Here is a 24,878-nt window from a genome sequence, read left to right as displayed (position 1 = left end):
GACTGACTGGCACATACAAGAATGAATTTGTAATTATTATAGATGATGATAAAGAAAATTATGGAAGTAGACAACAGGAACACAGAAATCAGAAATGGCTTTCCTAAAGAAGTGACATGTAAAATAGAAGATAAAAAATATTATCCAGAGCATTTTCATTACCTCCAAATTTTCCTTTCATATATTTAGTTCATCTCTCTACACTAGGCCTCAAACAACTAGTCTAATGCTTTCTGACAGATGGAATGTTTTTATCTTTTCCTAAATTTCATATGATGAAATCACATAGAATATCATCTTTTATGTCTGGCTTTTTTCAATTAGTTTAATAATATTCAGATAGGTTTATGATGTTGTGTGTAAGAGTACTTTATGCCTTTTATTGCCAAGTAGTATTTCCTTGTGTGGATATACCACGGTTTACCTATTGAATGATATTTGCATTCACCCATTTTAGGTTTTTATGAATAAAAATGCTATGCACATTCATTTACAAGTGTTTGTGTGGACATAAATATTTACTTGAATTTCTCTTGAATAAAATATTGACTAGTATAATTGCTTTTGAAGAAATACTAGTGTAATCAAATTAATACATGAACAAGTATATAAACTTTTCCATTGTCTTCCATGGACATATCTAAGATGAGCATTAAGGAGGGTGCTCCTCCCTTCTAGTAAGCATTACTTAATTGCCTACTTCTAATTGATGACTGATAGAATCTTAAGAACAAATCTAAGTGTTGTGCAATCATACATTGTTGTATGACAACCTTGGTATTTTATTGGCAATATAACTCCAATAAAGACTTTAAAAATAGATTTATATTAGAACCTCATGTTATTTTTATTTATTAGAACAAATAATCCTTGCTAATTCTAAAATATTATCATAATTTTTTTCCTAAAATTTAGAATCTGTCCTGAATGCACTATTTGAGTAAATGAAGATCTTTTTCTTAATTCAAATAAATAATTCTAATGTAATTTCTGGAGAATAAAATATTACTTACCCAAGCACAACTAGAAATTCTTGATATGTTTACACATATAGATAAATAATAAATTGATAGAATACATATATAAAATAAAATGATTTTATTTCACACCTTGACAGTCTTGTGAAAAGTGGATGTTACTTCTTATGTTAAAAAATAAATAATAAAATTTTAATTTCTCTACTTTAATACAGCCAGGTTGACATTTTACATTTTACATACAGCAGTTTTTACAGTTTAGAACCGTCAGGATCCTTGGACCTCCAGAATCCTTGGTCTGAGTTTATAGGTCATATATTATATGTACCATATGTAATCCCTACATCTTTCTTAGATTTACGTAATGGCATAGCTATGTCTGTGTTTATTTCAAAGAAGTTAATACTATATTCATTTATATAGTTCACTATCCTATATAATAAAAGCCTAGTTGGCATCATGCCCTTGTGTGATGCCCTCGGGTGACGTCATCGCAATATGGCCACCACAAGATGGCCACACACACAGCAGAGGCAGGGCCTGGCAGCCCTTCTGCACAGTGAAGTCTGGGGGTCCCATGGCTCTGCGCAGCATGGAGGAGGCTGGTTCCAGAATCCCTGCCACCTCACACGAAGGAGGCGGGTCCCGGCAGAGGAGACAGGTCATGGCAGGGGAGAGCAGTTGTGGGTGATCAGGTCGGCAGGGGAGTGGTTAGGGGGAGATCAGGCAGGCAGGCAGGTGAGCGGTTAGGAGCCAGCGGTCCTGGATTGTGAGAGGGATGTCCCAGATTGGAGAGGGTGCAGGCTGGGTTGAGGGACCCCCCCCCATACCCCCCGTGCACAAATTTCATGCACCGGGCCTCTATATATAATAGGCTAAGCAACTGGCCGACTGACCAACCCATAGGTATGATGTGCACTGACCACCAGGTGGCAGACACTCAACGCAGGAGCTGCCAAGTGATAGCAACTTTGCAGAGTGCCCTCTCGCACTCCGGGTCCCCTCAGGCGATGTCAGACTGCCGGTTTTGGCCCGATCCCAGCAGGCTAGGCTGAGGGACCTCGCCTGCCAGAGGGACCCTGCTCACTCAGTAAACGTCCGTTGAGCCCCAGCACCAGCCCATGTGCAACTGGCCTGGAAGGGACTGCAGAAGGTTGGCTCCAGGGCCTGTCTGGCCCATCTCGCTCCGTCCTGCCCTGCCCTGCCGGCCACCTTCTAATTAATTTCCTTTCAATGTGCACAAATCTGTACACCAGGCCTCTAGCGTTATGGTAATGTTTTTTTCCAACTTATGAAATGATTATTAACTAAATTATAAAATTAGTCTTTCTTTTCTCTAAGATAAGTGTATTATCATGTATGATGTCAGGCCAAACATGACAAAATAATCTAGACAATAATTCCTTTGATTATAGGGGCAAAAATCTCAGTACTAAGCTAAAACAAAAGTGATCATCAAACAGATTTAACAAGAATGGTAAATCAATCTCAAAAATACAGTTGTGATTGTGTTAGTCTTTTCTTGATAGTATTACTATTTCTTTAGACTACAGTGGTTCTCAACCTGTGGTTCGCGACCCCTTTGGCAGTCGAATAACCCTTTCACAGGGGTTGCCTAAGACCATCCTGCATATCAGATATTTACATTATGATTCATAACAGTAGCAACATTACAGTTATGAAGTAGCAACGAAAATAACTTTATAGTTGGGTCACAACATGAGGAACTGTATTTAAAGGGCCAGAAGGTTGAGAACCACTGCTTTAGAGTGTCTTTATAAAAGAGAAATCATAGTGTATTTTTATTGAAAAGTTTTATTCAGTAAGATAATTAAATTAATTAATGGCTTTATTTGACTAGAAAATATTTTGTCTGCAAATAATAAGAATCAAAATGCTGTAATATATATAATGGAATTACAAGAATGTAGCTAATTATAAATATGGCTTGCCCAACAAGATCTTTCTAATCCCTCACATTCATTATTCTAATACACTTTTAATTAATTCCTTGGGGCTCAGGAATTTGAAAAAAATACTGCTTTATCAACTGCATAAACCTTCCTTAGTAATGATGATCCGGAATTCTATTTCCAGACTCCATTCATTCATTCTCATTAGCTGGCTTTCAAAGAAAGAAAATCGAAGGTCTTGTCTGCCCAGAGTACAGTGAAGTAAAAGAGTATACTTCCTTTAAAAGTGACTCTCCTCCTGTGTAGTTGACTATCTGATTAAAACTCTTTGTATAGTGGAAATTAGGATTAGGAATTATGTTGGGTCCTGTTTAGAAAACACTGAAATTATAAAAAAAGAGATAAAAAACCCTGGAAGAAAACATAGGTAGTAAAATCTCAGACATTTCACCTTGCAATATTTTTTTATGATATATTTCCTCAGGCAAGGAAAACAAAAGAAAAAATAAACAAATGGGACTACATCAAATTAAAAATTTTTGCACAACAAAATGAAAAGAGAACCCAGTGAATGGGAGAACATATTTGCCAATGATACATCTGATAAGGGTTTAATATCCACATTTGCAAAACCTCAAACAACTCAACATCAAAATGCACACAACCCAAGTAAAAAATGGGCAAAGAACCTGAATAGACACTACTCCAGAGGACATACAGATGCCCAATAGACATATAAAATATGCTTATTGTCACTAATCATCAGAAAAATGCAAATTGAAAACACGAGTTATCATTTCACACCTGTCAGAACGGCTATGGTCATAAATGAACAACAAGTGTTGGCAAGGGTGGGAAGAAAAGGCAACCCTTGTGCACTGTTGGTGGTCTTGCAAATTGGAAAGCAGCATGGAGTTCCGTGAAAAAATTAAAAATGAAACGACAATTCCCACTTATGACCCAGCAGTTCCACTTGTGGGAATATATCCAAAGAAACCCAAAACACTAATTAGAAAGAATATATGCAACCCTGTGTTCATAGCAGCATTATTTACAGTAGTCAAGGTTTTGGAGCAGCCAAGTGTCCATCAGTAGATGAGTGGATAAAAAAGCTGTGGTACATTTACACAATGGAATACTATTCAGCCGTAAAAAAAGAAGTAAATCTTATGCTTTGCAACAGCATGATGGAGCTGGAGAGTATTATGCTAAGTGAAACAAATTAGTCAGAGGAAGACAAATACCATATTCTTTCAGTCATATGTGGAATCTAATGAACAATATAAATTAACAAACAAATTAGAAAGAGACTCATAGAGAACAGAATGACAGCTGTCAGATGAGGTGGTTTTCAGAGCTGGGTATAAAAGTTGAAGGGATTAAGCAAAGAAAAACTATAGACACAGAAGAAAAGGAAATTATAAAAGATAAAGGTAGAACAAGTCTTGGACATAGGATCATACTATATTCTAGAAATATCAGTTTAGAAATCCTCAAGTGGTAATTGTATCCCACCAACAGTCATTGCAATTGCTAAAAATCATTCATTTTGGGTGCCTCTTAAGTCATTGAGAGTTGTGGGTTTTATTTCTTGTTGTTTTGTTCTAAGTATGCCTAGAGCACTTTATCTTTTAGCAAAACAGAGTTTTCAACAAAGGGGGAGTCAACAAGATTGTCAAGTATTTCTAGGCACTAAACCAAATAAGAATTAAGAAGTGCTCATTTGATTTAATGATGTGAAAATTGCTGATTTCCTTGGCAACTGTAATTTCAATGGACTTGTTGGTAGAAAGAAGCCAGATTGCAATGGGTAGAGAAGTGAGTAGGAGGTAAGAAAAAATTCATGATGAGTGTAGAAAACTCTTTCAAAGTGTTTTGTTGTGAATCAACAGGAAAAAGATAGCTGGAGATGGTTGAGGGACTAAAAGAAAGTACGTTCATTATTTTTTAAATGGGGTCTCGATAAAATGCTAATGGAATAAAAACAGGTAAAAAATAGATTAGACTAGAAGATTAAAATAAATGTAACAACTCTTTGGAGAAGGGATGAGTGAGTCTTGGGTAGAAAAAAAACGGTGTCACTTCCAATTTTCATAAAAACCAATTCAAGTTTTCATGTGGGTACGTTTAGAAATCCATTGTCAGTATGTTGATTTTCCTTCTAATAGCTTTCATTTTGAATGCTGCCAGAGAAGTTATTTGTTGAATACAAAGTAGGAATTGGGGTGAGGTGACACTGTTAGAAGTTCAACAAGAAAAATTTTATAAAAGTGAAGAATGGGGGAAAGAGCTGACTTTATTTTTTAAGGTAGGAATCATGAGCCATGCTACTGGCAAAATCAATATTAACATCTTTACCAAAAAAAAAATATCAAACCTTAATCTAAAAAACCTCTTACTCTATCATCTCATAGGAAAAATAAAGGGAAATATTAAATATCAAGCAAATGTAATCAGCTGAATTCCATGGTATTGTCATCTAGTTCCTTCAACAAATAAATGGCATTTTTATTTATTTATTTTTTTTAGAGAGAGAGAGGAAGGGGGAAGGATAGGAAAATAAAAACATTGATGAGAGAAAAACATTATCAATCGGCTGCCTCCTGCATGCTCCCCGCTGGTGACCAAGCCCTCAACCTGGGCATGTGCCCTCACTGGGAATCAAACCAGTGATCTCTTGGCTCCTGGGTTGACACCCAACCACTGAACCACATTGGCTGGGCTAAATGGCATTTTTAAAGGGTAAGGGTACACTATATTCTTAAAAAAAATTAGGAAAAGTTGAGCATTAATGGAATATTAGATCATTCAAGATTACTATTATTTTGTTAGGTGTGGTATTAGTATTATAGTTATTTTTAAATAACTTTATCTGAGAGGCACATGTTGAAGTACTTATGAGCAAAAATATATGATATTTGAGATTTGTTTTGAAATATGTCAGAAAAAAATGTAGCAGAATTAGAAGCAAGAACAGCAAAATGCTGATAATAAATGTTGGTATATAATAAGGAGACAGTAATCCTAGGCATCTCTTTCAAGATGTTTTGTTGAGAAGAGGCTTAATGTGAGGCTGCTGGAAAGGATGTGGGATAGAGGAGTTTATTTGCTTTAAATGGTGCTAAGACATGTTTGCATGCTGATGAAAACAATCCGGTGGATAGGAAGGAACTGATGCTGTAGAGAAGAGAATAACCATAGGTACAAAGTTTCTGAGGTGAGAGAGATGGCATTCAGAATTCAAACAGAGAAATTAAAGTTCCCCTTTGATAAAAGCAGGGAGAGTTCCACCATTGTAATTCACACAGAAGGTGGACTGTCTATGTGCAGATGTAGGTAGGCTCTTACTTAGTGGGAAGAATTCCAAGTTCCTAAATGTTTCTCATTTCCCAAGTGAAATGTGAGGCAAGATAATACATAAGACTAAGGAAACAGGGAGGGATGGAAAGAAGTATGAAAGGAAAAGAGAAATATGGAATAGTCCTTAAACCCTGAAAATACTTTTCAGTTGAGTCTTTCTTCTAATAAAACCTTCTGTTTATATAGAAATGAAGGTTGTGATGTGGTCATGTTTCTCAGATGATCTTCGTGTGAAATCAATTTAGCTTGACTTTTGCTAGAATCTGGGTAGTGAACAGTTCTCAGTGATAGACTCTAACAAAGCTACTCGCCAATAATGAAATGAAGAGCAAAATGTATGTGGGTCACTCAGGCTGTAGGGAGCCTGTGCCTCTCATTTCAGCCTTCAAAACTGCTGTTCAGACACTGCTACTCCACTTTCCTGTGAGTTTGTATGGAGAGCGCTACTGTAGATTTCATGTCTTTCTTTACTTCCTTTGAAGACGTACCCTTTTGTAATCACTGCAAAAGAAGGAGAGGGGAGTGATTAAAAGGCTTGTGTGGATGGCACAATGAAACTTTATTAGCAGATCTGAACCTAGGCTGCGTTCAGTCTGTGCCACACTGCTCATATCATCATGTGAAATAATAATAGATTAACACAACATCTTGGTGGAAGTGGGAGTTTGAAGGCCAATTATACAGAACAAATTTTCTTCTAATGTGTCAAAATAATGCAAGTGACTGGGCTAAATAAATTCATGCTGGCACTCTGCTGTGAAAATTGAATGATTAATACCCTTCAGTATTATTTCAGCTTAGTTTAAGACACAGTAGATTAATAATTAGCTATCATGAAAAAGTACATTTCTATAGGGATGTTACAAGTTCAAGTTAAATTATATACAGTTGGTATGTCATATAATCCCCCACCCCACATTATGCTTTTATTCATTCTGTATGTTATATAAAATCTCACAACCTAGACTAGAAAGAAGTTTTGAAACTATAACCTAAAATGATCTTCCTGTGTGGAAATAGTTATTAATTATTTCAGTGTGCCTGAAATTCTCACAGAAATTTGGGCCAAAATAGCGTAGAAGAAACAAATATATTTATTTGTTTCTACTCTTAATGCTTATTCTGTAAAGACTTGCTATAAAAAGTAATTTTAACCTGGCAGGTGTGCCTCGTGGTCAGAGTGTTGGCCTGTGGACCAAGAGGTCACAGGTTCGATTCTGGTCAAGTACAAATACCTGGGTTGTGGGGTCATTCACTGCCCCCAGTCAGGATGGGTGAGGGAGGCAACCAATTCATGTGTCTCTCTCACACTGATCACTAAAAAATAAGTGGAAAAAGTATCCTCAAATGAGGATTAACAACAACAACAAAAATTTATAATGCAAGTGCACCTCTCAGTTTGCCTTAGTAAATAGGTCTTTGTAATTAGAAAATTGCCCTGTTTCCAAATCCAAAGCAATATGATATAGATGTCTTGGTAAAAAATATATGTTATATGTACATGTTTATAGCATATATATAAATATAACATTTGTATGCTATATGTTGTATTTTTGTTTTGGGTCTTTGTTCTTTGTATGAGGCACATCATTTTAACTCCTGTTCAATCTCAAGTTCAATCCCATGAAGAACTTGCCTGCTGCCTGAAGTACAGACAATAGCTGACTTTATCACCTAACCCCCTACCCATCGGAAAAATGACAAGAAGGGACTGTAGCATATGCCTCAGTTCATAGGAGGAACACAATCCAATTTGAACACCAGCCTCTAGTTGTGCAGAAACTATTAAATTGACCCAAAGTACACCAGCAAAATACCTGTTAGGAGTCACTGAGTTCTGTGTCTACAGGGTGCATGTTATCTTGCCTAATATAACTTTCATTTTCTTCTTAGCTGCATTCTAGAGTTGAATGATAAAGGAATAGTGGTCTCCATGGCCACAGCAGGGCCTTATCTTTGGCTGATTCATATAGTATTCCTATTGAACCATTTTTTCCTCTTGCTTAAAAATAATGAAACTTTGATTTAAATATCAGGTGGTTAAGAAAACAAAAAAGAAAAAGAATGAATAAAAATACTTCATCCTTGTCAAGAAAGGTAGTGTTTTAGTATGGCTATTTATGATTTGAAGTTTCTTGTGTTAAAAATAAGTGTTGAGTCTATTAATTTTAGTTACTAGCATATGGACTCTTGCCTTTTTTGAAGGTTCGATAAAATTTTGAAGATAAAAATGGTAAATGTTAACCCTTGAGGTACCTCAATAATTACCTTCTCATTTGGACACATTTAGTTTTCTTTGAGAAGATTTTCTCTACATGGCATATAACTTATTTTTCTTAATTATAGCACAAGTTTCATAAAGTGTTTTATGCCATGTTTATAAAATTGAATGTATATAAATAATTCAACATTATTTTCATTATCCACTCATTGCAAGACAATAATGATAAATAAGACTACAAACACAACCATATATGATCTTTGCTAATTTCCCGTACCAGAGCTATCTGCAGTGAATGAACCAGCATATAGATTAATAGTCTCATTTCAAAATTATTACATGGAAAATTGGAGCTTTTACATGCCAAATAAATATTAAAAAGCAATCAGAAGGTAATAAATGACATTTTATTTAACATTTTTAATGAAGTGATATAATCAACAAAAGGTAATCACTTAGGTCCTTAGAATTAAAATTATAAAGTCCCTCTCTGAAGCCAAATCAAGTTCATTCAGAGGATTGATGATAGGACTACTCTCATTTGTATACTGATATAAGATATCCATCTTTTCTAGTTTTAGTTTACACAATCATTATACCATATACTAAAATGGTATGCAAAATACAAACTTTTCCAGAACTCCTAGGGCTCATCTTTTTTGTTTGGAAATTCTCATATATGATGAATTCTTAATAAGAGCAATAAATTTAGAGCTCTGTTGCTGTAAAATACACAGTCAATAAGGAGAAATTTTATAATTCATCAAAATTTAGAAATCAATAAACTAGCTATTTAATTTATCTTTTTTGTTTTAGTTATGTTTTATTTTTAATTTTTATTTTTTTATTGTTTAAAGTATTACATATAGTATTACATATGTCTCCTTTTCCCCCCATTGACATCTCTCCAAACACCCTCACACCCCAGCACATGCCCTCGTACCCCTAGTGTCTGTGTCCATTGGTTATGTTTATATGCATCCATACAAGTCCTTTGGTTGATCTCTTATACCTCCTCCCCCCATCTTCCTTCTTTAGTTTGATGGTCTGTTTGATGCTTCTCTGTCGCTGGATCTATTTTTGTTCATCAGTTTATGTTGTTCATAATATTCCACAAATGAGTGAGATCATGTGATATTTATCTTTCTCTGACTGGCTTATTTCGCTTAGCATAATGCTCTTCATGTCCATCCATGCTGTTGCGAATGGTAAGGGTTCTATCCTATTTTTTACAGCAGCGAAATATTCCATTGTGTAGATGTACCACAGTTTTTAATACACTCCTCTGATGATGGGCATTTAGGCTGTTTCCAAATCTTAGCTATTGTAAATTGTGCTGCTATTAACAGCTTCTGCACAGCAAAGGAAACCATCAACAAAACAACAAGAAAGCCTATGGGAGAACATAATTGCCAATATTATAACCAAAGAGAGCCTAATCTCCAAAATTTATAGGGAACTCATACATCTTAACAAAAGGGAGATAATTCAATCAAAAAATGGGCAAAGGACCTAAATAGACACTTTTCGAAAGTAGACATACAGAAGGCCAAGAGACATATGAAAGCATGCTCAAAGTCCCTAATCATCCCAGAGATGTATATCAAAATGACAATGAGGTACCATCTCACACCTTTCAGAATAGCTATCATCAACAAATTGACAAACAACAAGTGTTGGCAAGGATGTGGAGCAAATGGAACCCTCGTGCACTGCTGGTGGGGATGTAGACTGGTTCAACCACTATGGAAAACAGTATGGATTTTCCTCAAAAAGTTAAAAATGAAACGCCCATTTGACCTAGTGACCCCACTTCTTGGAACATCCCAAGAAATCAGAAACACCAATCAGAAAGGATATGTGCACCCCTATGTTCATTCTGTTTTCTTTAAAATATGATTACATAATACTATTTCAGAACATGATGGCTTTTGTCACAGCCATAGCAAGAAAAATGGCATACAAGAAGCAATTGCATAAAAGCATGTTAAATGTAAAATAGACTTAGATAAGCAATCATATCAATTTAATCCTTTTCACAATTAATGCAAACCCATATATTTTAATAGTATTGATTAGTATTGAGCAAAAATTCAGAAAAAAATAAGCAGTTTGTTTAATTGCAGGTGGGGTCCATTTTCATTTGGAGGGAAGATGAAAATGGAAGAATATTTTACCGAACTCAGCAGGGTTTGGGCAGAATTTATTTCCTTGTAACTGTCAGCCTGAGGGTCCGAGAGGCCACCCACAGCTCCTAAAGGCTGCATACAGTTCCTTTCATCACAGTTGTCTTCAGTACGGCCACGCACTTCAAGTGTGTCTGGAGTCTCTCACTTCAGAGAGGTCCTAGCCCTATTTTCAGGGTTTTCTCCTGAGTCAGTTTGACCCTCCCAGAACAATCTCCTTTTGGATGAATTCAAAACCAATTGATTAGTAACAAATTACAGGTCCTGCTCAAACTCCAGGAGGGGCGAATATGCCCAGTGTGAACCCCAGGGGCAAAAATCATGGGGTCACATTCAGGTCAGTCTAACATTCAAAAATCCTTGAAGGCAATCATTAGTATAATATTGAATGCTTTTATTTTTCATAACAAAAAGTTATCAAGTCCTATATAATAAAAGGGTAATATGCAAATTAACCCTAACAGCAGGACTGGAAATGACTGGTCACTATGACACACACTGACCACCAGGGGGCAGACTCTCAATGCAGGAGCTGCCTCCTGGTGGTCAGTGTGCTCCCACAGGGGGAGCTCTGCTCAGCCTCAAGCCAGGCTGACGGCTGCCAGCACAGCGGTGGTGGAGGAAACCTCTCCTGCCTCCTCAGTAGCGCTAAGGATGTCCAACTGCAGCTTAGGCCTGCTCCCCACTGGCAAGTGGACATCACCCAAGGGCTTCCAGGCTGCCAGAGGGATGTCTGACTGCCAGCTTAGGCCCGCTCCCCCAGGGAATGGGACTAAGTCTGTAGGTGGTCATCCCCTGAGGGGTCCCAGACTGCAAGAGGGCACAGGCTGGGCTGAGGGACCCCTGCCTGTCCCCCCCACCCCCCCGAGTGCACAAATTTTTGTGCACTGGGCCTCTAGTTAATTTATAATATGAACAAATAGGTTTAGAAAGAAAAAAAGAAAGTCGACTTTTAAATTTTGAAGGAATTTCAAAATCACCCTTTTCTAACAACCATTAGTGATACTTGAAATAAGAAAGGATTCTCAATGGATTCCTAAACCAGTGAATAAAAGTTTTTGGAGAATAAGGTATCATAAATTTTCAAAGTCTCACTTCAGAGATTATTCATTACAAAGTAAAATGACAAATGTTCAATGGAAAACATTGTAGTTATTAACTTTAACTAATTATCAAGTTTGATAAAACCAATAATGATGAAACTTACATCATTTTTCTCCTGATCATGAGCTTTTCTGAAGGCATATCACCAATTTATTATGTTGAAGCATATGAAGCTTTATTTTTATAAATCAAAAGTGACCAAATGCTAGCAATTTATATGGTCCAACAACTGGCTAAACTTGTCTAAATTGCTGATATTATGAAAAACAAATAATTAAAAATTATTAAAGTGAACTAAAGTGACATAACTCATTGAAATGTAAAATCCTGTATTTTTAAAACACCGAATTGGAAAACTGGGGAAATTTGAAGATAGAATATATATTAAGTAAGCATATTATATCAAAGTTAAATTTCTTGAATCAAGTATAGGTGGCCCCTGACTTACTATGGTTCTACTTATACTTTTTTAACTTTATGATGATTGTAAAGTATTTAGAAACCTTCAAATTTTGAATTTTGATCTTTTCCTGGGCTAGCAATATGCACTATGATATTCTCTCCTGATGCTGGGTTGTGGCAGCAAGACACAGCTCCTAGTCAGTGACAGGATCACGAATGTAAATAGCTGATACATTACAGTACGTATTGCCAGTGTTTTTCTGGATATTGTGTTGTGAGCACAACTAAGGTAGGGTAGGCTAAGCTCTGATGCTCGGTAGGTGAGCTGTATTGAATGAATTTTTGACTTATGATATTATCAACTTATGATAATTTATTAGTTCATAACCCCATCATAAGTCAAGGAGCACCTGTAACTGTATTGTGATATCAAAGAAAACAGCCTAATTCTTAGGAGACATTTGCCAAAGTAATGAAAGATAATGTGTAGTGTCATGAGTTCAGAAAGTTAATCTCAATATATGAGCAGAAATTGTGACTGTGTGTGTGTGTGTGTGTGTGCAGGGGAGGGAGGAATGGAGGGAGGGAGGGAGGGAGGGAAGGGGAGAGAGAGAGAGAGAGAGAGAGAGAGAGAGAGAGAGAGAGAGAGAGAGAGAGAGACAAAAAGCAACAAACATGTGGCACTGACTTTGTAATTGAGTGACAGAAGTTGAAAGAGCCTTGAGGAGACTAGTAGTCAGGGTTTGAAAATGTTAGTATAAGATGAAGAGAAAGGAATTTTAGTTGTAAAGTTAAAGTTTATACTGGTACCTGCAATAAAAAGAAAATAGAAACCATATTATCAATCTGACTAGAGAGATTCCTAGGAAGAATCTAGAAAAGTGACAACTGGCTTCTTTTAAGTGATTATTACAGGTTGTATTGGGTGTCTTCCCCTCCCCCAATTGAAGTAGTAACCCCTAGGACCTGTGAACTTGACCTTATTTGGAAATAGGGTGTTTGCAAATATAATCAAGTTAAGATGAGCCTGTTAGGTGGACCTTAATTCAACGTGACTGGTGCTTTTATAAGAAGAGGAGGAGAGACATTGACACACAGGGAAAATGTCATGTTACAGTAGAGGCAAAGATTGGAGTGTTGTGTGTTCAGGCCAAGGAACACCAAGTATTCCTGGCAACATCAGAAGCAAAGACAAAGGAATAGAACAGATCCTCCCCCAGGATATTCAGAAACACCATGGTCCTATCAACACTTGATTTTTAAATTCTAGCCTCCAGAACCGTGAAAGAATAAATTTCTGTTGTTTTAAGCCATCCAGTGGGTGGCAATTTGTTATGGCAGATATAGGAAACTAAAATACTACCTAAGATAAAATACAAGAAGGAATAGATGAACAAACCAAGAGTATGTATGGTTTTTGAGAATTTATAAAATAACATAAAGGAGCTAAACTTTCTAAATTTAAAAATAAAACTCTTTTATATCTCCTGCCTTTTCCAGAAAAAAAATTCACAAAATAAGACATGACTTCAGGGCAAAGGACAACCTAGTGTGCCCTTGTAGAACCTTTTGTTTCTGTGAGATAGACAGATGTAATTAACTTTTAGTTCAGCAAAAAGCTTTCCAAAGATCTGAAGAAATTGCCTTGTAGTCCCTCTCTATTACATATTAGACTTCTAAGGATGTTAAAAGTACTGGGTATAAGGACTTTAAGAGTACTGGGTACAAGATGTCTGAAGAAATCTGTGGGAAACACTTTTAGATAATAGTGTATATCCCATCATGACTCACAGGAAATTATAAGATAAACAGTACAAAGTGAAAAGAGTCCTTTTGTTCTGAACCTTTTCAGGGCATGTAGAAAGCCCAGAAATTTTTTCAGTTGCAAAGAATTATCCCTGGGAACTAGACCCTAATCAATTGAGATAAATGCTCACCCACATTTCGGAATTGCTGTGGTCCACTGACTACTATAACTCAGTTTCCCATTTTCCCCTCTTTCAATGGGATCATAGACTGATATTTAATATTTATAAGACTTTGAGTTCTTGATAGGAGTAAGAGGTTAAGTGCATTTTGCATATTAGAGATATATAAATAATTTGTGGATACAAGGTGGACTGGGACAGACTAAGGATGGCCACAAATTCTTTGATGTTCATTCCAGTAAGACATGGAATTCACATACTCTTCCCTTGAATGTGGACAGATGCTGTCACTGCTTTGGCCAATGGAATATGATAGAAATAATGCTGTGCTAGTTTCTGGGCCTACGTATAAATTGATACTATGGATACTCAGCATGCTGTCAGAAGCCTAAGCCACATAGGTATTTAAAAACGTAGATTTTATTAGTGTTCAGCTATGGTGAAGCCAACAGATCAGGACACAACTGCCATTGAAAAGACAGTTTGTTGCTCACAATTCTCAATAGGAGAGGGTACACTGCACACACCTCACAGGGCCACACAGGGGATCATCATGTTGGGTCAGGAGTCAGGAGACGTTAGGGGAAAGCTTGGAGGAAGAGTCAGTATTGCGGTCCTCATAGGTAGAGCAAGGCAGGGTAAGCACAATGTTCACTGCAGCAATATTTACAATAGTCAAGATATGGAAGCAACTAGGTGTCCATCAGTAGATGAAGGGATAAAGAAAATGTAGACACACACACACACACACACACACACACACACACACAATGAAATATCACTCAGCAGTTAAAAATAATGAAATCTTGCCACTAGTGACAAGGTGGATGGACCTAGAGGGTATTATGCTAAGTGAAATAAGTCAGACCAAAAATGAAAAATACTTTATGATTGTACTTATATGTAGAATCTAAGAAAACAAATGAGCAAATAAATCAAAACAGAAACAGACTCATAGATACAGAGAACAAACTGATAGTTACCAGATGGGAGGTGGATGGGGAGATGGGTGAAAAAGGTGAAGGGGAATAGAGGTACAAACTTCCAGTTATAAAATAAATAAGTCACAGGGATACTGAGTGCAGCACAGGGAACATAGTCCATAATATTGCAGTAACTTTGTGTAGCGACAGATGGTTGCTAGATTTATCATGGTGATTATATCATAAGGCTTATCCAATCACTGTTGTATACCTGAAACTAATATTACACTGTATGTTGACTATACTTTAGTTTTTAAAAAAGAATAAAGAAAACAAAATAATAAAATTATAAGAACATATAATTTAAAACAGGAGGCCACTCTGGCCAATAATAACAGCCATATGACTAGGCTATCCTGAGTGTTCAGTTCACTGAAATCTTCAGCTGACTTCAGCCACAGGCACTCTGTAATCTATATCATATGAAAGACCCTGGGCAAAAACCGTTCAGCTAAGCCCATTTAACCCACAGAACCATGAAAGATAGCAATCAAGTGTCTTTTAAGCCATTAAGTTTTGGGGTGGACAAATCTCAGCAATTGATAACAATTAGAATCTGTGGATATATGTGTATCTACACACCCCAGGGGAGAAGAGAGAAAGCAAATGTAGAAAAGATGAACAGTTGGACGATCTAGGTAAAGTGCTTAGGGTTGAACTTTGCAATATTTTTATAACATTTCTGTGGATTTAAATTTTTTTTAATTAAAAGTATGAGGAGAAAAAACACATAAAAATACATAAAACCCATCTTATTTGAAATATGGACATGAATTTCAATTGTGCTAGACAAGCCAAAGAAAGAGGTAAGTCTTTTTGTTAGGTTGATGATTATATGAGCAGAAGGTAGCCTCATTGTGGGTGAAGTCAGTATAATTAAAGGCCTGACTTCTCTGCTAAACTATAACAAGAGAGAACAGAAGCTCTGTAAAGAAAAGAAATGTGAAAATCCTGCCAGAACTGAGAATACTCTCGCATTAGGCTACTTCCAGAGATCTGGGAATTATGGTGGTTTCCTCCCAGCAAATTTTTGAGAGAGAAAAAAAAAGGTGTTGGTACATTTTGATAATTGCCTCTAGCTTTCAAAAAATAAATAAAATAAAAATACTTTATTAGCTTATTTAACTGAGAATTCCAGAGGCAGATAAGCCTTCATGTAAAGTTGACAGTGATCTCTGAAATACATGAACAAGACCAATTATATTTTTGTCTGTTCCCTCTGTCTTGGTGCCAACTTTATTCTAAGCCTAATTTCAATATGGTAGCTAATGGATTCCAAGGCTGCATTCTCATTCCTCCAGGAAAGAGCAAGTATCTTTTAAAATCTGAGACTTTCTAAGACCAAGTACTCACTGTGCTCACAAAGCCCCTGGCCATTTTTACGTTCAGAAGGTGGAATGTGATGGTCAGCCCTGCTCTTAGCATGTGGTTTGCTCCACAAAGTCAGGAGGAGTAATATTAGCATCTCTAAGGAAACAGATCTTCTGAGAATTTAAAAGGGGAAACTAGATGTTCTGTGGGCAGCTAACCAACAACTGCTGCTGCATATATTTTCTCTTCAGTTCTCTTCTATTTATCTTCATTTCTTCATTTTTCTCTTAGACGGCAAAGTGACTGCTGGCTACCATGTCTGAGTTTAGAATTCCTCCTCTTAAGAGGATAGCCAGGCCGAAACCGGTTTGGCTCAGTGGATAGAGCGTCGGCCTGCGGACTGAAAGGTCCCAGGTTCAGTTCCGGTTAAGGGCATGTACCTGGGTTGCGGGCATATCCCCAGTAAGAGATGTGCAGGAGGCAGCTGATCGATGTTTCTCTCTCATCGATGTTTCTAACTCTCTATCTCTCTCCCTTCCTCTCTGTAAAAAATCAATAAAATATATTTAAAAAAGAAAAAAAAAAGAGGATAGCCAGACTTAGATGGGAAACTTCTTTGTCCTAAGGCAAATTTATAGGAAGGGGAGCTGGCCTACTCTGAGTCAGGTGACCTGTAAGTAGGAGGTACCTGGTGCTCCAGTTGGCTTGTGGTCTGGGTGAGGACTGTGGAAGTGATGGAATGAGATCTAAGGCTAGATAATGAAAGGCATTATAGCTTCAGCCTTGCTCTCTTATATTATTGCTCATTCTAGGGAAAGCCAGGCACTATGTCATGAGAAAACTTCAACAACTGTAAAGAGAGGATCGCATGGAGAAAAACTTGAGGCCTTCCTCCAACAGCTAGTCTCATCTTGCCTGCCATGAGGTTTAGCAACATTGGGAACAGAACCTTGAGCCCCACTGAAGCCTTCAGATGACTGCACCTCAGCCAGCATCTTGACTACAATATCCTAAGAGACTCTGAGGCAGATTGCTCAGCCTTGTTTCTTCTGAAGTTTTGATCCACAGAAACTGATGATACTTATGGCAGAGACATGCACTGACTGACCTAAGATGCATCCTTAAATTTTTACCTATAGGTCCTCATGCAGTCAGTGTGACACAGATCTGGACAATGAGTGAATTTGTTTTAATTATAACATTTCTGTGGATTTAAATTTTATTAAAATATTAATAAGTTTTGATTTCAGAGAGGAAGAAAGAGGGAGAAAGAGATAGAAACATCAGTGATGAGAGAGAATCATTGATTGGCTGCCTCCTGCATGCCCCCCACTGGGAATCAACCCCACAACCTGGGCATGTGCCCTGATGGGGAATTGACCCTATGACCTCCTGGTTTATAGGTCGACGATCAACCACTGAGCCACATCAGCCGGGCTGTTTTCTTTTTATTTCAAAATTCTTGAGTTGAATATTAGTACACTTTTTACTCTTAATCGATAATGACACTTCATAAAATGAATTTGCTTGTGAGTAGAACTTTGGAGTTTCTGACATTCTTCTTCTTTTGGGGGAACAGTATTTATCTATCTTACTTTGTCCCCAGAATCTTTGATTTTTTTATCCTCATCTGAGGATATAGTTATTTATTTTTAGAGACAGAAGAAGGTGGGCAGGTTCGGGGGTGCGGGAGAGAGATATCAATGTGAGAGAGAAACAATGCCTCTTGTACACACCCCGACCAGGGATGGAACACACAACCTTGGTATGTGGCCTGACTGGGAATCGAACCCACACCCTTTGGTGAATGGGATGACACTCCAATCAACTGAGCATCCAGCCAGGACCCCAGTATCTTTAATTTTAATCACTCCATTTATTCCCTAGTTTTATTCTTCTTGAAGTCCACATATTTTGGGCTCTAATTTGGATCTATGTCTGCATATTTAACCACACATTCTGTACAGATATTTAATTGACTTTTACATTTTAAAGGGCCATTTTTATTCCTTTGGGCTGTTAAAATGAAAATTCTGGACTTATACTTGACCCTGCTCTTCCTTTCACAATGAACTTATAATCAGATGTCAAATCCTATTTCTATCTTCAAAATAGCACAAAAATGCACTATCTTCTCAAATCTTTCACTACTATGCTTATCGCTCACCTGGATCATTTGTATTAGCTGTAGTCCAGATTTGTAGCCATGTTGTCTTTGTTTTAAACTTTTTCCCCAAGAGCCTTCCATCCTTCAGGCCAGTTATTACAGATGGCTCTTTAGGCCTGCTGTGCAAATGTGACCTGAGGATTTGCCTTTATTTCTGGTATGGGCTAAATTCACCCTTTTCTGTATCCAGCATCGTAATCATTTTTATTGAATTCATTATTTTGCCAAATTATAACCTCACGTCAATATTTTTTGCTCTTGCTCTCTAGAGTGAGCTTACCCTCTCAATTTCTAATATCTGACTTTCATTCTGAGATCTTTTCTGATTCATCTGCATGAGCCCTCCATGGGAGTTTCAGTCTGAACATTTGATTGTCCCTCTTGTATGTTTTTTAATTTGACAATTTCTCCTATTCCCACTCCTTCCATTTTCTCTAATCTTGGTTTGAGCTCCATTTAGTCAGATATTGAGACTTTTCATTTATCTCTGAGGTTTTTAAAAATATATTTTCTTGCATACATTTTTAAAATCTACATTCTAGGAGATTTTTGTACTCTAGATTCCAAACACTGTGGGATTTATGTTTGTCCATTGCACATTTTATTTCTAGTGTTATTTCTATTTTTTAATTGCTACCTTCACATACAATTATTATTCATGGATTCAATATATTAGTAAATGTCTTTCACTTTTCACCAGAATTCCAACAGATCTGTACTCTGTTGGAGTTTTTATTGGGTCAATGCCAGCAGCAGGCTGTTCTGTATGTGGGGGCTTGGGGGGGAGGTATTTCAAGTGCCTAGTTCTCAGGAATATATGACATTTCTATGTTCAAATCTGGATGCCCTCCTCTTCATTTCTGCTGTCAGGATTGTACAATGGGTTCACACAGCCTGCAGTATCTGTTGGCATCCTTCAATCTACTTACTATATTCAAGATAATTGATGAAACCCCTTATCTGCTGATACCCTGCCTTCCTGTTTTCTTTGTGGGTGTATCGAATACAATTTAAAGAATGTTATCATTATAATGTGATTGGGGAGAAAAAGAAAATATGCCTAAGTTTTCAGTCCCTGCTGACCCAGAATCATTAATGTACTAGAGGCCGGGTGCATAGGATTCATGCACTTGGGGCGGGGGCGGGGGGATCCCTCAGCTTGGCCCTCTGGCTGCTGGACATCCTTACCACTCCCACCACTGTTGCTGCACTCACCAGCTTTGAGCTGGCTTTTGGCTGAGTGGTGCTCCTCCTGGGAGTGCACTGACCACCAGGGGGCAGCTCCTGTGTTGAGTGTCTGCCCCCTGGTGGTCAGTGTGCATCATAGTGATTGTTCAGTCGATTTGCATATTAGCCTTTAATTACATAGGATTACTGCTGCTTTTTTAAAAAAAAAAAAAAAAATATATATATATATATATAACCAAATACTTAATTCAAGAGTTTTTCCCCTCTAATCAGAAATGTAAGACCATCAGGAGATCTTGGTTCTAGTGTCATTTCTGACCCTCACAGGAGATGTTGGCCAGTGAACTTCAAAAGCAGTGGCTATAAAATTGAGTAGTTCAGATGTAGGGACTTCTAAATTTCTTGTGCTCTAAAACTATGATTGCAATACTATTGTAAAATATTAATAAGTTTTAAAATATTCTTCTGGTACTCATAGAATGCATTTTTACTATATATTCTGGAAAGATAAAGTAAGAATTTGAAGGCAGTATTATTAAATGAGAAAAAAAAAACATCCTTCAAAAAAAATCCTTTTTCTATTATAAATTGTATTTTATGCGGGGTCGGGGAGAGGCAACTGGCATTAAAACAATAAGGTTTAGCTCTTCCAGCATGGCTCGGTGGTTGAGCATTGACCTATGAACCTGGAGGTCACAGTTTGATTCTGGTCAAGGGCACATACCTGGATTGTGAGCTTGATCCCCAGGAGGCAGGCAGTCAGTGACTCTCATCATTGATGTTTATAACTCTCTCTCCCTCTCCTTTCCTCTCTGAAATCAATAACATATATATATATATATATATATATATATATATATATATATATATATAAGTTTTTACTTATAGGAAAAAAGAATGACAGCTCAATTCACTTTAAAGAGAAGTCCTGCCAAAAGCTCCTAAGAAGAAATTCTCTCCTTTGCAAATGTTCATATTGCTCCCTGAATCTCTTTTCCAATTATGAGATCCAGAGCGCATCCAGTGCTCAGTGGTGTATTTGTTTTTGTTCACAGCATGTCCACAACAATAGTATAGATTTTTGGTCAATAGGATGAAAATGAGATCTTAGATTCCTATTCTTGAAAGATTTGTTTTAGTTCTAGGGAAATAGAAGGACACAGGCAGTTGCAGTATTTTTTTTTTAAGAACAAAATCACACCATCAATTGGAACTGTTTACCGTCATTGGTTCTTACTAGTACTTTGAGGACCCTGGACTAATCTGAGTTAGCAGCCTACTCTGGCACATGTCTGTAAATTTGCCATTATTTGAAAAGCTAATGAAGCACAGTAGTTCCCATATCCCCTTTTCAGATAAAGTACTGTTGATGAGTGAAGCAATATTTGGAACATGTGTTAGTACATTTCTACTTTTTTGTTTTTGTTTTTAATCCTCATCAAAGGATATGTTTGTTGTTGATTTTAGAGAGAGGGGGAAAGGGAAGAGAGAGAGAAAGAAACATCACTGTGAGAAGGAAATATCGATCAGTGACCTCCTGTCTGCACCCCAAGCAGGGATTGAACTCCCAACCTAGGTATGTGCCCTGACCAGCAATCAGACCTGCAACCTTTTGATGTATGGGATGATGCTCTAATCAACTGAGCCACCCGGCCAGGGGTCACAAGTGGAAAGCTTTATTCCATGGGCTTGGAGGAGAATTGTAAGGAGGCACGAATACAGCACAAAACGTAACGGACTGTTATAATTGGGCCCTGGAGAAAAACTGTCCTTCCACAGTTTGAGGTTTCCTCCTGGGAATAGGGAAGCCATACCTCCTGTCTTACCAATTTCATTCCTATACATCTTTAGCGTCAATTCAAACTGTAGAGATGGCAGTACTAAAATTCTTATTAGGGGAAATGTTAACTAAATGTCATGGAAATAGCATTTTCATAAATCTTATACTATGTCATGAAGTTGTGTGTATTTTGGCAAACTTGTTTTCATTTTATTGATTCATTTAACCTATGTTTATACTATATATATATATTTAAACCTATAAGAAGAGAAATAAAATAATTTCCAATTATAAAACATTTATCTGAGATTATTTACAAAACTGGGCAAGTTAAATTGGAATCGGAAGTGAAAGAACCTATGCTTTTCATGAAAAGTTGTTGCTGTCTTTGAGTGACATAATATTTCTAGTTTTGTTTTTACTGAAGTAGGATGTTTAGAAGATTATTTTAAATATCAATTCTCATATTCATTATAGGAATAATAAACAAGCTTTGTTTATTTGGCACAAATAAATGTGTGCCACCATTTTGTTGTGAATAATCTTTGTGGGCAAACTTAATCTCTTCTTAATTGCTCTTTCTTCTCTAGCCCCAAGTCCCTTTGTTCGAAGCCTAACATGGGCCTCATTACATCTGTTTGTTTGTCTGTGTTTTACATGTGGCACTTTTCTTACTCTTGTGAGATTCTCAAAAACAGAGATCACATTTTATTAGTTTTTGTTGTTCCACTACTTGGACTGGTGTTTGTTACAGGCTGAATAGGTAGTCACTGAGTTTATTGTTATGTTATCTAGATTTTAAAAAAGAAAACTGGTTCTTTTAGTCATTCCTTTTTCCATTTTATTTGTACATGACTATAAAAACAATGAGAGAATATTGCTCTTTGACCAAGTTACTGAAAAGAGACAAAATGAAACAATGAATAAATTGTTACAAAGGGGTCAAGTTAAACTGGATTTTGACAAATTTAAGCCATAGCAATAACTAAGACTTTTAATATCTATTAAAAGAAATTTTATTTTTAGTGGAAGCTTTATATTCTAGCTAAATGTATTAATGTTTGTAAACTAGATTATTAAATGTTTCAATAATCTCAAAATGTCTGAAGGGGACTACACATTTATCATTTTCTTAAAGAATTCTCTTAATTTCTTAACATCTTCTTACTCTCACCTTTCTTCCAATTTGAAGGGGGTCACTTTCATAAGAAAAAGTGATTTCTGAGGTACAGACATTTAAACTAATAATTATCAGAACATGACTACAGAACATAATTATTTAGTCAATGCCTTTTTTAAAAAAACAACAACACACAACTAAACATTGGTCTGCTCACACTTCCTATCTTCCTACACCTTCCTCTCTTTGTCTATAATCTTTGGCTTCTGCTCAAGAGCATTTGTTGTTTTTTTTTACTTTTTGAACCTTGTCTTTCACCCACATACATCCTGCTGCTTTGCAGGTAACCATGACAATATTTCACATAACTGAGGTTATGTGTCATATAAAATGCAGCCTTGCTGTCTTAAATTATTAGCAGACCCACCTTTCACTAAGTAATACACACACACACACACAATCACACACACACACACAATCACACACACACAATCACACACATACACACACAATCACACACACACAATCACACACGCAATCACACACACACAATCACACACACAATCACACACACAATCACACACACACAATCACACACACACACAATCACATTAAAACTTCACCACATTTGGGAGCACTTACAAGACTGAGTGTGCAATCAGATGATTTAATGAGTGGGAAGAGATCATGATTCTTTTGTTAGGAACAAACGAAAGCATATGAATCTTTGCTAATACAAAAATAGTATCTTAATTTTTTTTCTAGATCATCTTTTCAAACACTTTTACTCCTTCAGTATATGGTTCCTTAAGATTTGCTAATTAAGAATCACAGCAAGTTGGAGGTAGTTATATTTTCTGGTAAAAAATGATAATAATTATTAGTTGCTTAATATTTATAATCAGACAACTGTAGTACAGCATAAAGACTCTGGTGAAGAAGTGAGAAGGTTGAGCTTCAGATTCTGGGTAACCACAGAAATCACTGGATCATCCATTCACAGTTTTTCAACAAGGATACTGTTTCCTGAGATGTTGTTGATTCATACTTAAGGATTCAGGTATCACCTGTTTGCTGGTCATTCAAATATCTCTCACTCTTGCTTCTCTACAGTTCGTTATTGAGTTGAAATGATATCATAAAACCCAGCAGTAATAAATATTTTTGAGCACTAATGAAAACACTGACATAGACACTGAGATTAAAAGAAAGCTGTTAAATGTGAACCCAGAACTTGGAGGATTTATAATTAAGTTGGGGACATAAGTCATGTCTTACTGAGTCTTCTAAATAGCTTCTTTCCTTATTAAACTAGTATGTATTCAGTGATCAGTACTGCTACACTCTCTCATAGATGTGCCACATTAAACTCCTGAAAACAAAGTTTCCAACATATCACCAACTATAAAAGTTTGCAACAGAAAAAAAAATTTGTCATTGAAGGGCCTTCAAAACCTGGTTCTCAGGAAACCTGTGTTAATGCGTTACCATATTTTTGCTGATATTTTTCCTTCTACCGGGTGCTTATCATTGTTTGTAGTTTATCAACATTTCAAGACCAGTTTCCTTAAAAAGAACTACCTTAAAGGTTTGTTGGTTAGAAGGCCTATAGGGGTTTAACTGGGCAAATATAAAAGTATTGACAGGGTTGTTTACCTTTCTGGAGGTCTTGAGGGATAATTCATTTCCTTGCCATGTTCCGCTTTTAGAGGCCATCAGCATTCATTGGCCCAGGGCTCTCTTTCTCCATCTTTTAAGTTAGCAACATTGCATCTCTCTACCCTTCTTCCATAATCACATTATCCCTCTGACCACAGCAGGATTTTTTAAAAAGTTTTCTACTTTTAAGGATCCATGCAATTAGGTTGGGACTAATAAAATATATTTTTATTGGTTTCAGAGAGAGAGGGAGAGGGAAAGAGAGAGAGAAACATCAATGATAAGAGAGAAATATTGATCAGCTGTCTGCAAGCTCCACACTAGGGATCGAGCCCAAAACCCGGGCATTTGCCCGATGGGCAATCAAACCATGACCTCTTGGTTCATAAGACAATGCTCAACCACTGAGCCATGCCAGCGGGGTGTAAGGCAATTATTTTTATTCTTAGGAGAAGGGCAACTATTTAGGAATAAGTCTATAGCTCAATTATGTACTTTTATAAACATATATGATATGTAACATATATTGTATATGTATCACAGATAACCAAATGTGGCAAAATATTAACAACAGTTGAA

The sequence above is a fragment of the Myotis nattereri genome (genome assembly GCF_964212035.1).
Source record: "Myotis nattereri genome assembly, chromosome: 11".
Lineage (NCBI taxonomy): Eukaryota > Metazoa > Chordata > Mammalia > Chiroptera > Vespertilionidae > Myotis > Myotis nattereri.
This window is presented reverse-complemented; position numbering follows the sequence as displayed.